Below are 12879 nucleotides of genomic sequence, written 5' to 3' on the forward strand. Positions count from 1 at the left end.
GATGTGGGACTAGCCTTTGAACCGTGGAGAGTGCCGGGTTAATGGGACATTTCCCACTCGTCCCTGTGTACTGCACTACTAACATATGGAAGGAAACAATAGGCATCTACTAACCAAAGGACAATTCAGGGACAATGATAAGTAAAACCTTTTGTATGGGAAAGAAAATTCAGACTGGATTGACAGGACTAAACAGGTACTCAGTTTATTTTATTTTATTTAATGGGGCTTCCCCATCGCTCCCAATTCTTCCCATGCTCTGCAATTTCAGTTATGAATGTTCCTAGTTGTGAAAGGAGAGGGAAAATGTGGCTTTACCTTCCTGCAGTTCTTTGAAGTATTTTTAAAGGAAGTAAGGCATAATAAAAGCTGAGTCCCTGACTCATCTCGCCTTCAACATGCTTTTGGCTCAAAGGATTGTGTTTTCTGCTCTTTTTATCACTTCCATATTGACAGGAACACTGCAGTCCAATATCAGTGACTGATAGTGCAGTGTGTGGGAAAATTGTTCATTTTTGATTGAATAGACATGTTAATCTCATCAGTATGTAAATGAAAGGTGTTCCTGAGGCATTCTGCCTCTTGACACTTTCACTTCAACCTGTCTTTTGGGGATGTTTGCCTCCAAGGAATGCATTTAGAGAAATCAGCCATAAGCATATAAGGATGAAGCAGAATGCTAAGCAATGTTGGTATTAAATATTGAAAGTAAAAAAAAAAAAAAAAAAAAAAAAATACAAGAATGTCCTTTTAACTAAGCTGCAGTCAGTAAGACTCCTTTCTAATTTCCTGTACAAAGCCATGCAAGTATGTGTAATAACTTAAAATATAAAAATATTGCCAGTCAATTTTTGTATTTGGTCATGTAGCAGACAAGAATTAAATGTATGTCATTGTTAGCAACATTCAACTTGAAACCTGTTTTCTAACCAGAATAATCTTCTTTATTTTAACTAAATAAACAAGAGCCAGGCAGAGTTTCAGAGCATGTAGAATATTTTCAATCAATGGTAGAAGAATATTATTACAAAACAGCTCCTCTCATCCCTTCACAGTAAACAACACAGGAGAGACCAAGGAGACACAGTGTATTAAATTTCTCTAACAATAAGATCTCATTTCCAAAAATAGAATCTGCATTGAACAGTCTTCATTTATGTACAGTTCCATATAAAACAAGTGTCAGGGACTATTCATTATATGTTGGTGTGATCATACATGATTTTCACTTAGCATCAGTACTTCAATGTCCCCCTTTTATTTGTGCTTTTGAAGATAGTGATCCTTGAGCTTGCATTCGGGAACATGTTCCTTCAAGGCTGGTTGACCTGTTTATTTGTATAAAGGTTGCAGGTTTTTTGTCAGCTAGTTCATGTCGTGTACCTTTATTGTACAATGTAAGGGTGAAGCATAAATATCAGAACATCAGCGCATTTTTAAATTCCCAGGAAAAAGAAATACTTCGGCTCTGCCATGAGAGAAGAGTTTAACTAAACTAACTATAAAGACCACCCCTTTTAATATTTTATCTTCCCATTACACAGGAGTCATGATTCCCATTCTAAAACCAGGAATACAAAACTGGAAATCAGACATTACATTTCTCACTCATTCTGCATTTTGTGAAATCATTTTTAAACTCTTTTTTTTTTTTTCCATGTTGATTTTTTTCAAAAGGAAAGAAACCAAATTAATTGCAAATAATGATATTTTTTTTTTAAAAAAAAAGTGTTTATTCCACTTTTGCTCAAACTTCTAATTACACTATTCCCTGTTCTCAGATTAAAATCATTCCTAAATATATACACATTCAGTATTAGTTACTGCGTTCTGTTTTATTTCATCATTACTTTTCTATATCAAACAAAATGGAGAAGAAGAAAGTGTTGACATAAATGTACAAAGAAGATGCTTCCTATGGGGTATTGCAGAGTTAGGAAGTTCATAGTCTTCATACAGATATATAAAACATTTCAGACGATCTCCATTCATTGGAATCTGTTCGGTTTCTCTTGTCAGACCTGTGTGACAAATACAAGACCAGAAATTAATAATTTATCAGGGAACTAACAGATGTTTTGAGAGAATGCAGAGAAGTACCGGTAAGTTGTGAGGGGGTGTACCAGCACCTGCAATTTTGCTTTCACTGAGTGTACTTGTTTACACCTGAGCTTGGGGAATACAGAGTGGGCGTGAAACAAATCGTTTTGATCCACTAGCTATTTCCACCCACTCTCCAAATCTCCATCTGATGAAACTTCATGACTTAAGAGCTCATGATCTCCTTACAGAGTTACGTTTTGTCCTCAGTACAGGGTATCTGCCACTCCTGCCCCATCCCATTGCCCTGCTGCCCCCAGCTGGCTGGTGGGCCATGGGGGACTCCTGAACTCCTCCAGCTCCAGCCCCAGCCCCAGCCCTGCATCAACCCTGGGAGGCTCCTGCACTGCTTCTGCAAGTGCAAGCAGTAAATCCTGCAGCAAGGCACGGCAGGATTTAGGATTTAGTAGGGACATATCAGCTAGTTAGAAATCAAAGCAGTATTTACTTTTATCCGTGGCACATGCAAATATTTTAAGATGCATATAAATATATATATATATATATTTTCAACTGCATTGATTATCCTCTTCCCTTGCTTTCTCTGTTCTGTCCATTTGACCCGTGAATGGTAGCAAGTCTCCTTTGTCTCCTTTCCAAACTGGACAGTCGCAGGGTTTTTCAACCTCTCTTCTGGAAATTATCTGTCCCTGTAACTATTTTTGTCACATCTTCAATCCTCCCCTCCTGCTTTAATTTCCAGGAGTTGCCAGCACTGAACACAGTATTCTGGATGTGGCAGCACAGTATTTTCTGTCCTAATTTTATATATCCTATCAGTGTTCATTTATTTACTTATGTGAAGCAACATAGAGGGGTGTTTAGCTGCTGTCTGGAGAATGAGCAATTTCCATTGACCTGTCTGCAGTGACTCTTCCTGATGTTGCCACAGCTAATTTGAAACCCAGCATAGGGTCTATTCCTGTTCTCTTTGAAGTTAAGAGGTATCAGTGGTTGCTGCTGATATCGGTGGTTCCAGATGGTTCAATACTGAGGAAAAGAGGTTTTGAAAGTAACTGTGAAAAGTTCAAGACATTACCTTTCATAGGGTATATGTTTAATTAAATAGGATGTAAATATTTGGGGTGAAAGATTATCTCTAATTTCTTATAAATTTTCTTGAACTCATGAGCCTGTATGCTCAGAAAGTAAAGAAAAAGTCATAGGGCAGTGAAAAATTACAACCTTCTATATTTGATGATGTGTTACATAAATTGGAGTTTTGCCACTCCTGAACATGCTGGGAGCTGTACACATTTGAAGAAATATTGGAGGGACATTCAAAAGGCTGGGACTGCTAAGCTTTGATAAGAAACACTTCACTGGAGAAAAGAGGTGCTCTTCAGAAGAACTCTTCATGGTTTATACAAACTCCTTGAAAGTGTTGGTGACTTTTGAATAAAGAAGTTAAAAGTTAATTAACTGGGCTTGAGAAAAGTGAGGGGGTGTCGATGTCCTAAGGAAGGAGGTCAAAAAACAACACAGTGCTACTGGCACACTCCTGCCATTAGCAATCAAACTTAATCATCTCTTAACCTGACTCAGTGAGGCAATGTGCTAGTCTGCTTCAGCTGAAATTTCCTTCCAATCAGGTAATTTTATGTACTTATTCTTCAGATCTCAAAACCAAAATCAAACCTTAGAGCTGTATTTGATGGCTCCCCGGGATATGCACGCACGTGTAATCCCGTCCTGTATAATTACCGCCTGCCTACACACGTTCTCCTTGCGTTTCAATCCAGTATTCTCTTTCTCTTTCAAACTGTGCCGTGCCTGTTCCTGAATATCACAAGGTGACTGTTTTGCAGTGGTGGGTGGATAAAACATTACTAGCTATGATTAAACACAAGTGCTCGAGCCTGGTCTCAGAATACAGGGTATCTATTAGCGCCGGTGTGCATAACGCAGTGGGCACCCAGAAGCATAATTGGGCATTCGGTGTCACAAGGGTTTCCTGATTCTTCCACCAAAATAGGCCAATGACATGCTCTATCTCTAAATATATTGTGGGCAGGTTCATGGAGTGAATGACAGCTGTAACTCAGCATTCTCTTTTATGGGGTTATGTAACATTTTTTACACCTTTCCAGCAGATTCATCGCCTCAGATGAAAAGGCTGTGTTTCATGCAGGTGTTAACCTGTAGAAGATGTGTGCCCTGCACAGAAGAGCACCATGCTCATCTTCCCCTACCTTACTTTCCAAGTAGTTTAGCTTTTCCTTATTTCCTGAGCTTGTAGCACCAACTGTTCTGTGCCATGCACACCCAGGCACCAAACCCCAGAGATCTTGGGTATGAAGAAAACAGAGCCAGATTTTCCTCATTGGTGCCCACTGACAGGACAGGATATAACAGGCACAAACTGAAATACAAGGAATTTAATATGGACAGGAAAATAAACTTTGTTTTGTTTTGTTTTGTTTTGTTTTGTTTTCAACTGTAAGGGTGCTCAGGCACTGGAGTAGGTTGCCCTGAGAGGCTGGGTAGTCTTCACCCTTGGAGAAACCCAGCATCTGGGACACACCTTGGAGCAGCCTGCTGGAGCTGCCACGGCTCTGAGCAGGGGCTGCACTAGGTGATCTCTACCCTCAGCTGGTCTGTGAATTTGGGCAGAGCCTCTGCTGGTCCCAGGAGAACTTGTCCTCTGCTCGTGAGGGTCAGGATGGTTTTGTGGGCAAGGTGCAAGGTCCCTGTTTGCCCCTGCTTCTCTGTGGGCTTGCCAGTGCTAACAGACTGAAATAAAAATGTGTTAAGTGCCATATTACTGAGTGGGGTTAACAATACAAGTAAGCTGGCTACTTACTTAAATTACTTTTAGCCTCAGGCTCTATTACATCAAATACTCCCTTTTCCCTCCCCAGTTTTCAATCCTTTTTTTTTTTTTTTTTTTTTTTTCCTTTTCTTATGGCTCACAGACATTTGGCACCCAGCTCCTGCTGATCTCGATATCACTTAATACTTTTTTGACCTCAAGCCTTAAGGTTCCCAGCTGGCACAACATCCCATCCAGCTGAACAAGAACCTCTCTTCTTCCCCCTCCCATGGCACAGGACTCTCACTAGGCATTGGATCCCCTAAAAAGGTCTGATGTCTCTGGTCCTCTCAGTCACAACTAAGATATAGTGGCTCTCATCCAATGAAACCCAGTTTTCTTGGAGGCCATTCACCTGGAAGACTAATTAACAGAAGGAACAAAAAATACTACAGCCACCAGCACCTTGCCACTTGCCATCCAAATGCAGGACCAAACAAATTGTCATGATAAGCCTTGCCTCAGAGCTCAGGTGCTGAGGAAAATCAAGCCCACTGTTCTCAAATTTTGTATGAAGCACACTGCTGGCAAGCAGTGCTATTTTAACATCTGCTAATAATATTATCTTTCTCTCAGGTGTACTTCCCGCTCTCTGGTTGCTTATAATTGCTACCTGAACTCCCTTGGCAGTCAGTGGACCCTCTATTATCTCCCCGTGATGCTCCAATCCATTCAGACCTCCCTCTGGCCAGCTACAATTCTCTCTCTCCCAGCTCCCAAAGGTGTGTTATTTTTAGAGCTCAAACTCCTCCAGAGATCAATGGGAGTCTGTAAACTCAAAAATAGGTTGCTTATGGTACATTAATAATCCTCACAGTTATGTTCCCTGGTTATTCTTTCAGCCGCTGCAGCTTATCTACCAGTGCCTCTCTTGCCACTCCAATCAACCTTATTCTACTGAACAACACTCTGCCATTTAAAGAAAATAGGAAAGTATGTACTTGACGGCAAATGCAAGCTTAAATGTTGTCGTGATTAAGGACAGACTTAAGCACATGCTTAGGAGCTTTCTTAAATCATGGAAAGAGGCTTTTTTTCAGCCCTAGAGACTTTCTTCACTCCCATTTTGACAATCTGCAGGGCTCTGATTGCAGTTGATGAGATGCCAATGCTAGCTTCTGTGGCAAAAATGTTGGGTCCCAGCATTTTCCAACCACGGGAATATGTGCTACTATTTTTATGTAAGAAATCATTTAATTTATATGTTGTTCAACACAGATGCAACTTGATAACAAATATCTAAATAAATTAATGAATTTTAAAAGCTCATTTTTTTTCCCAAAGGCATAGTTTTTCATGTTGCATCTCTTTTTCTTTTTTTTCCCTGAAAATCTACCCAAACTACTTAACTCCAAACAGATAAAAGATTTCCTCTAAAAAAAAGCACCAGTAATTCCAAACTGTCGGTATTTTCTGCAACATGTTAGCTGAAAGTAGAAGAAATAAGAAATAAATCCAGATTTTGGCTGTATCTCCATATATGCAATAAAATGACCATGTTCAGTGCTAATATTATGTAATTAAAGACTGAACGTGAATCACCTGAAGGCTAAGTAAAATTTGTCTTTATCTGAACAGTTTCCAGCCCTATATGCTTAACCCTAAGATTCTGGTAATGCAGCTGGTTTTATAAGAAGTTCCCTTACAAAGGAGAAAACAGACATATACCATTAGCACTTCATAGAAAATCAGTGATTATAGCAAGTGCACAAAGGTTCAGTAAATGCCTCCCACTCAGCAAGCTTCCAAAGTGAACGACCACATGATGTTTACTCCTCACCAGAACCCATTTATAGATCTCTTACTCACCACTATCACAGTCATACATGCAATATTTAAGAAAAGACAGCAAGAAGTCTTCTATTTATTTGGGAGAGGATGGGGGTTACAGTGGGAGAACTGGGTCTTTTCTTTAGAATATTATTTCACCAAGCAGCGAAACGTAATTTAAAACATATAAACTCTAAAGATTATAATAATCTGAAAGCATTCATTACGTACCCTGGGCTATACATACTGTCAATAAGCATGACTACTTGGAGAAAATTTTGCACAGGAAAATTTTGATTAAAAGGATCAAAAATGTCTCTTCAAAAGTGCAAGTGGGAAATGAAGGTAACAACTTCCTGGAGTTAGGAGACCCAGGAAAGGCTTTCATTCCCACAACTTTTAAGTGACATCTGGGCATTCCTGGTGAATAAGCACCCTGGGAATGAAAAGGGTATTCATTTCAGTAAGGTAAGAAGGGGACAGAGGTCATGAACTTTTATTAGTGTGGAGCAGACTTAGCCTAGAATTCCCAACACACCACTCTTCAGAAGGAAAATTTTGTGAAAAGAAGGTATATACACCAACATGCTTTCTCTGATTACTCTAGGGAATTTGGAATGTGAAATAAAGTTGGACTATCTTCTTTGACTCCCCAGTTCTATTTCTCAGCTGATAAAAGCCTTGTCCTTCCTGAGATAGTAAGCTGAAGTGCCAAAGGATCCGCTTTAACTCAACTGCCCTCACTTCCCGTCAGTGGGCACCACTTGCAAAGATCATCTTCTCCTGTGCAACTGCTTCAATATTTATATCATGTCTGGGTCACTGTCCGTATGGACAGCGGAAGAAGCAATAGGAAGTCAAATGTGCTCCAGGTGAACATACTTATACTGTGACGGGGCATCAGAAAGAGGGTTCAGGTTGCAAAGGGGGGGTTCATCATTTGAATCCCTCTCAGTGGTAGCTGGTCAACTAAATTTAAAAGTCTACTTTAAATTAAAACATGTTTTGCTTTCTTGCATGCTTTTTGCAAATTATTTCAATTATTTGTTAAGTTTCTGTCAGGATAAAAGTAGTGATCTCACGTATTTGAGCACCTCTCATACATCTCAAATATATTGTCTCTGATATGTATCTTTTCTTCATGTGGTCCTGGGCAACCAGCTCTAGCTGGCAGTGCTTGAGCAGGAGGGTCAGACCAGATGACCTTCAGAGATCCCTTCCAACCTCTGCCATGCTGACACTGTGTGATTCTGTGAAATACTGAAAACATTAAACAGTTTCTCCCTTTTTTCTTTATCTTACCTACAGTAAAATGAAATATATTGGAAGCAGCTAAAAAATAGAGATTCAGGTTACACACATACAAACAGAGTTTCAATACAGAGGGTCAGATTTATTTTTTTTTGAGATTTATCTGACAAAGAATGTTAGACACAAGTGTTGAAATATGAAAGTGTTTTTTTTTTTTTGCTTATTTTTGATAATGAGCTTTTCTTATCTTTGTCATTAAAAAAATCCTGAAAGCCATATGTGCTTTCTCACACGTGTTGTTCCTCCAATTAATTTACGTCTGTCTTCAGACAGTGTAGGATGGGCAGCCAAAGGCAATGTTGACCCTTTGTACTCTCTGTAGTTCAGTATGTACACAAGGAAGCTGTAGCAGAGTATTGTGTAAGACCACGTTCAGTCAATAACAATAGACCTTTTCATTTAGGACAACAGCAAAAATAATAAATAAATAAAAGCCAAGCAAAAGCATTCCACACATTATATCTTGTTACTTACACTGACACAAAGCTTAGTCAGCAAAGAAACTTGCAAAAGAGAGAAATTCAATGTGGTGGCTCTGAAGTGACAGCTATTGAATGGAGGTCATTCAGATCAATATGTTATGGCAGCAAATTTATCTCCTGCCAAGTAAGGAACAAATCTCTGACATTTTTGAAAGGTATAAATTGGGCACTTAGCCAACATAACACAATTAAGAAGAATGGCATTGCACTGACCTAATGGCTGCCATAACAGTTTAAGTGGTAAAAAAGACAGATTAGATAACAGTATGTGTTGGAAGCTCTTTGGAGGATTTTTGATTCAGCGCAGTTGTATTAAACTGCGCATGGTTTCCAAGCTGTTCCCTTAGTTATTTGGAGACTGCAACTACTTGGGCACAGTGGCTGTGTTATGCAAGTAGTTCACGGAGAGCTAATAAGCATGAACAAGAAACACAAAATCATAGACGTGAATATTTTTTTATGGTGAGGTTTGTGCATGGATTCCCGGTTTAAGTCAGATGAAGAAGCAGCTAGGCTTTTTTACCTTCTATACATCAGATATTTTTTAACTTTCTAAAGCAATCAAGTACTGTGTAAGCACAGAATCCTATCAGTTCCCTGAATGACCAATATTTTCAATGAGTTGTCAGTCAATTAATCATGTAACAAAGGTAAAATCCGTGATTTTAGTTGAATACTAAGGAATCTTTTATGCTATCTTAGTCATACAAAAGATGGATTGGTTGTTCTTTGGGAACAGTTCTTATTCAGAAGGAAACAATCCATTATGAATTTTTCAGGTGGAAAATTTGTTCCTCACTGATTCAGCTGCAGGCATCTCATATCAAGTAGACAACAGTGCAGCTGGCTCGCCCAGCGTGTAACATCTTGAAGTTTTCCTCAAGTTACTTTTTTTTTTTTTTTCCTCAAGCCTTGATCCCTGCCATGGACTGGCGAGCCAAACTGAGATGGCAGCTCTTAGAGGGTCCAAGCCATGACAGCGTCCCACAAACTTGGAAACTGAGGTCCTTCCTCTGTCTAGGGACTTCAGTGCTCTTTCTTACATGTTGAGGTTCTGAATCACACAGAAATTCTGGGCTTATCCAGGTTTCTGGTATTTCCAAGCTCCCAGCCCAGCTGTGGATTTGCAGTAAGGAGCTGGGCAGCCCTCCAATCTGTAGGTGGAGCTAGAGCCCTCAGAGCTCCTTGGTTCTGTGTCCAAAGAAAGGAGCTTCAGGCCAGGCACCACACACCTGGGAAGTGCGTCACATAGCAGGACATGCCCAAGAACAAAGACCGCTGAAGTCTTTGGGAAATATACAATTGAAATATTTGTATTTGCTATGATTCTTCATGGAGTTACACTGATTTTCCTTTCTCTTGATTATTAGAACCAAGATGCAAATGATGCACATATCATATGCAGTTCCTAAAAGGCCAAGGACCAGATTTCAGCCTTTCCAGGGAAAAAGAAAGAAATTCTTCCCATAACAAATGACTAGTACTAATTTAGAAGGTTTAGTGTTTGTATCATGTCACAAACATTATACTCTAGATCATGGAAATGTGCTCTGAACTTTTCTATCATTTACTCAGTTGTATCAGTAGTGTTTTGTTTTGTTTTGTTTTGTTTGTTTGTTTCTTTCTTTCTTTTTTTTTTTTTTTTCTTTTGTTTGGGCAGCTCTTGGCTCAGATCAGAAAGCCACCTAAAGCAATACAACATGGGCTGCTAGTTATCATTATTTAAATGAAGTAGCACCTTACTGAACACATTTTTTAGCTTAATGATTCACAACAGCAAATTTGCTGCAATAAATATGTTGGTTTTCAGGATGAAAATCAACAGTTTCTTAAAATTGTGAAAGCATATCTTGAGGTTTATCATAGGGAAGCAGTTAATAGAAACTAACTTGATGAGGACTGATTATGCATAACATTTCAAAATGGTATTACAAAGAAAACATACAAGCTCTGATACAGTTTTTATTATTGTCATTTCTACCTCTGCTGTGACTTTCACTGGAACTACCTTTCATGTTCTCTCTGCACAGTTTATATGTCTGAAAAAAAAAAAAAAAAAAAAAAAAAAAAAAAAAACAGTGCTTGTAGCATCATGTTAAATTCATTTTTTTGCTTCAATTTTATGATTTTCATTAATGTTTACCCTCTGACATCTTTTAACCTAAAATGTCATCCCTATAAAAAGATTTTCAGACTCAATTTCAATTGCTTTGTAAGTCCATGAGGTCATTTATGATTTTTAATGGGAACCAAATACCGAGCTGTATATACTAAATACTTTGATTAACATTGTTGATGAGAAGCTGCAATAGCTCTTTGTACCTCTGTCAACGAGAACTGTGCTGCAGTACTCACTACCTTTGAAATTAATACCTTCAGAATGGAAAAATACAGCTTTTCCTTTGTGGCACTTTACTAAGACCTGTTAGGTTCATGCAAGTGTGCACCTATAATTACTATCCTTTGTAATTATTAATCAATATAGGGAGGAAATTGTTCTCTGAATGCATGTTAAGCTATTTTCATCCACCTATACCACCTCTGCTTTAAAAAAGCATTTGAGTTTTCTATGTAGGATCGCTCAAGGGCTTGTTCCCCTTTAAGGTATCATCCTGATTGCACGAGCAAGTATGTCCAAACAGCCTGTTAATGAAGCCATGTGACTTAAAGGGCTTAAGTAGTAAAAAATTTATAGCACTAAGATTAGAAAGGAATTTCCAGGGCAGTCTAGTTTTATTTTATTTTCGTTCCCTGTAATAGCAATTTGGATTCTCAAGACAAAGCCTTACAGAGACAATAAAAGTTCAGGAATTATTTTTGTAGCAAATTTATCAGTAAGAAAGTAAAGGTCTAAGAACAGAACCCACAAAATACTTATTACCTCCTTTGAGGTGCTACAAAGCCTATTGATTTCTCCAGTGATAGCCAAAACCACTTATCAGCTTTCAGGCACAGGTGAAAAACAGACAGTGGAAAAGCACCTGGGTGGTGGTGCACCATGAAAATAAAAAGAAGTTGCTAGGTCCCACTAAGAAATAATAAAATTAAAAAAAAAAAAAAAAAAAAAAAAGACTCATAACTGTGATGCCTTTGGATTGAAGATATACACAGGAGCCAGGCTAAGCACTATAAGGAATAAAATAATAATTGGCAAAGTATGTAAAAAGCAGCAATAAAAACCAACTACTAAAAGAAAAAGTCCAAAAAAGTGGTGCTATTTGAAACAACAGGACATCTTTTTTTGTGTGTGCTGAAAATGATGAAGGCTTTGTAAGGAGGCACTCATTGATGCAATATGAAATGCACCTACTGAGAGTTAATTACATGACTGGGGTTTCTCAACCAGGATGTGTCTCTGAAAGCAAAGCTTCCAGCTAGGAGAAAATGTATATGGTGGTGACTACTCTCACTGTACGGATTCCCTACAGTCAGCTCTTGGTCGCCCACCACAGAGATAACTGGGGGGAAATTCCTCACAGGTGTCTGCAGGTGAAGTACAGGAGGAGGAGGCAAGAACATAATGACTGATACTGTGCTATGCAAACTGGATTAACCACGGCCAAACTATTATAAAGCTAAAAAACAGAATTCACGGTTTTCAAAAGCAACTAATGATTAGGGGGGCATAGCCTTTGGGGAAGCAGCCTCATGAGATAACCCACCACAAGCACTACAGCTCTAAGGAGCCAACCTCTCTCATGGCCCACATAGGGCAGCACAAGCTGTGGGACCAAAGTCATTTTGCACTCCTCAAAACCTTGTCATCTGCTCTCATGGCATCCCTGCTCACGTCAGTCATAGCTTCAGCCCTGAAAGTAAAGGGAGTGGTTGTCCCATGAAGAAGGACATTTGGCAGCCTTGGAAATCCTCAGCCAGTAGTAGCTCTGGCATTTTGCAACTATCTTAATGGCCCTTGTTTGCACCAAACCCATAGTGTCATGGGCTTGAAGCCCCTACACGACAAATGCCAATTCCAGCACAGCTGAAAGCTCATGCTGCCCTTCTATTGACTTTGCCATGGAAAGTGTTGGAAGAACTTATACTCCTTTTCTTCAGGGTGGGCAGGAAGCTGGAAATCTAACAAAACAAAGCTTCTAGTGGAAAGCGCCTGATTTATTTTAAAAATATGTATATTCTGTCTCAGGAAATTGAAAATCCTCAGATGTTCTGTGCTTTTCTTTGAAAATTCAGGCCACCTAGTTATGTTGTTTATTTTTTTTTAGAAAAATAAATTAAAAAAAAATAAAATACATTAAAAAAAAAAAAAGGTTGATTTGCGGGGGCTGAAATTTTGAGAAAGGTGACTGTATTTTTACTGATATTTTTATGGTTTTATAATGACTGTTCCAGTTAAATCCTTTCAGTGGTTTTATCATAGTCAAACAGTGCAATAAAAGTTTTGTA

The 12879-nt window shown here is 38.8% G+C and overlaps 1 protein-coding gene across 3 annotated transcripts in view; it reads right to left on the reverse strand.

The window, feature by feature from the left end:
- Positions 1-1814: 1814 nt before the first annotated feature.
- The window catches only part of SMPX (small muscle protein X-linked), a 39628-nt gene continuing 28563 nt past the window's right edge, over positions 1815-12879 (reverse strand). For 2 of the 3 annotated variants that reach the window (XM_082784444.1, XM_082784445.1), the window contains exon 5: positions 1815-2021. The gene's annotated coding sequence lies outside the window, so the exon portion shown is untranslated. Of the gene's footprint in view, positions 2022-10431; positions 10515-12879 lie in introns of those variants that run through there. The other variant, XM_082784450.1, reaches the window with a different exon arrangement.

This window comes from Aythya marila (assembly GCF_965140915.1).
Source record: "Aythya marila genome assembly, chromosome: 1".
Classification (NCBI taxonomy): Eukaryota; Metazoa; Chordata; class Aves; order Anseriformes; family Anatidae; genus Aythya; species Aythya marila.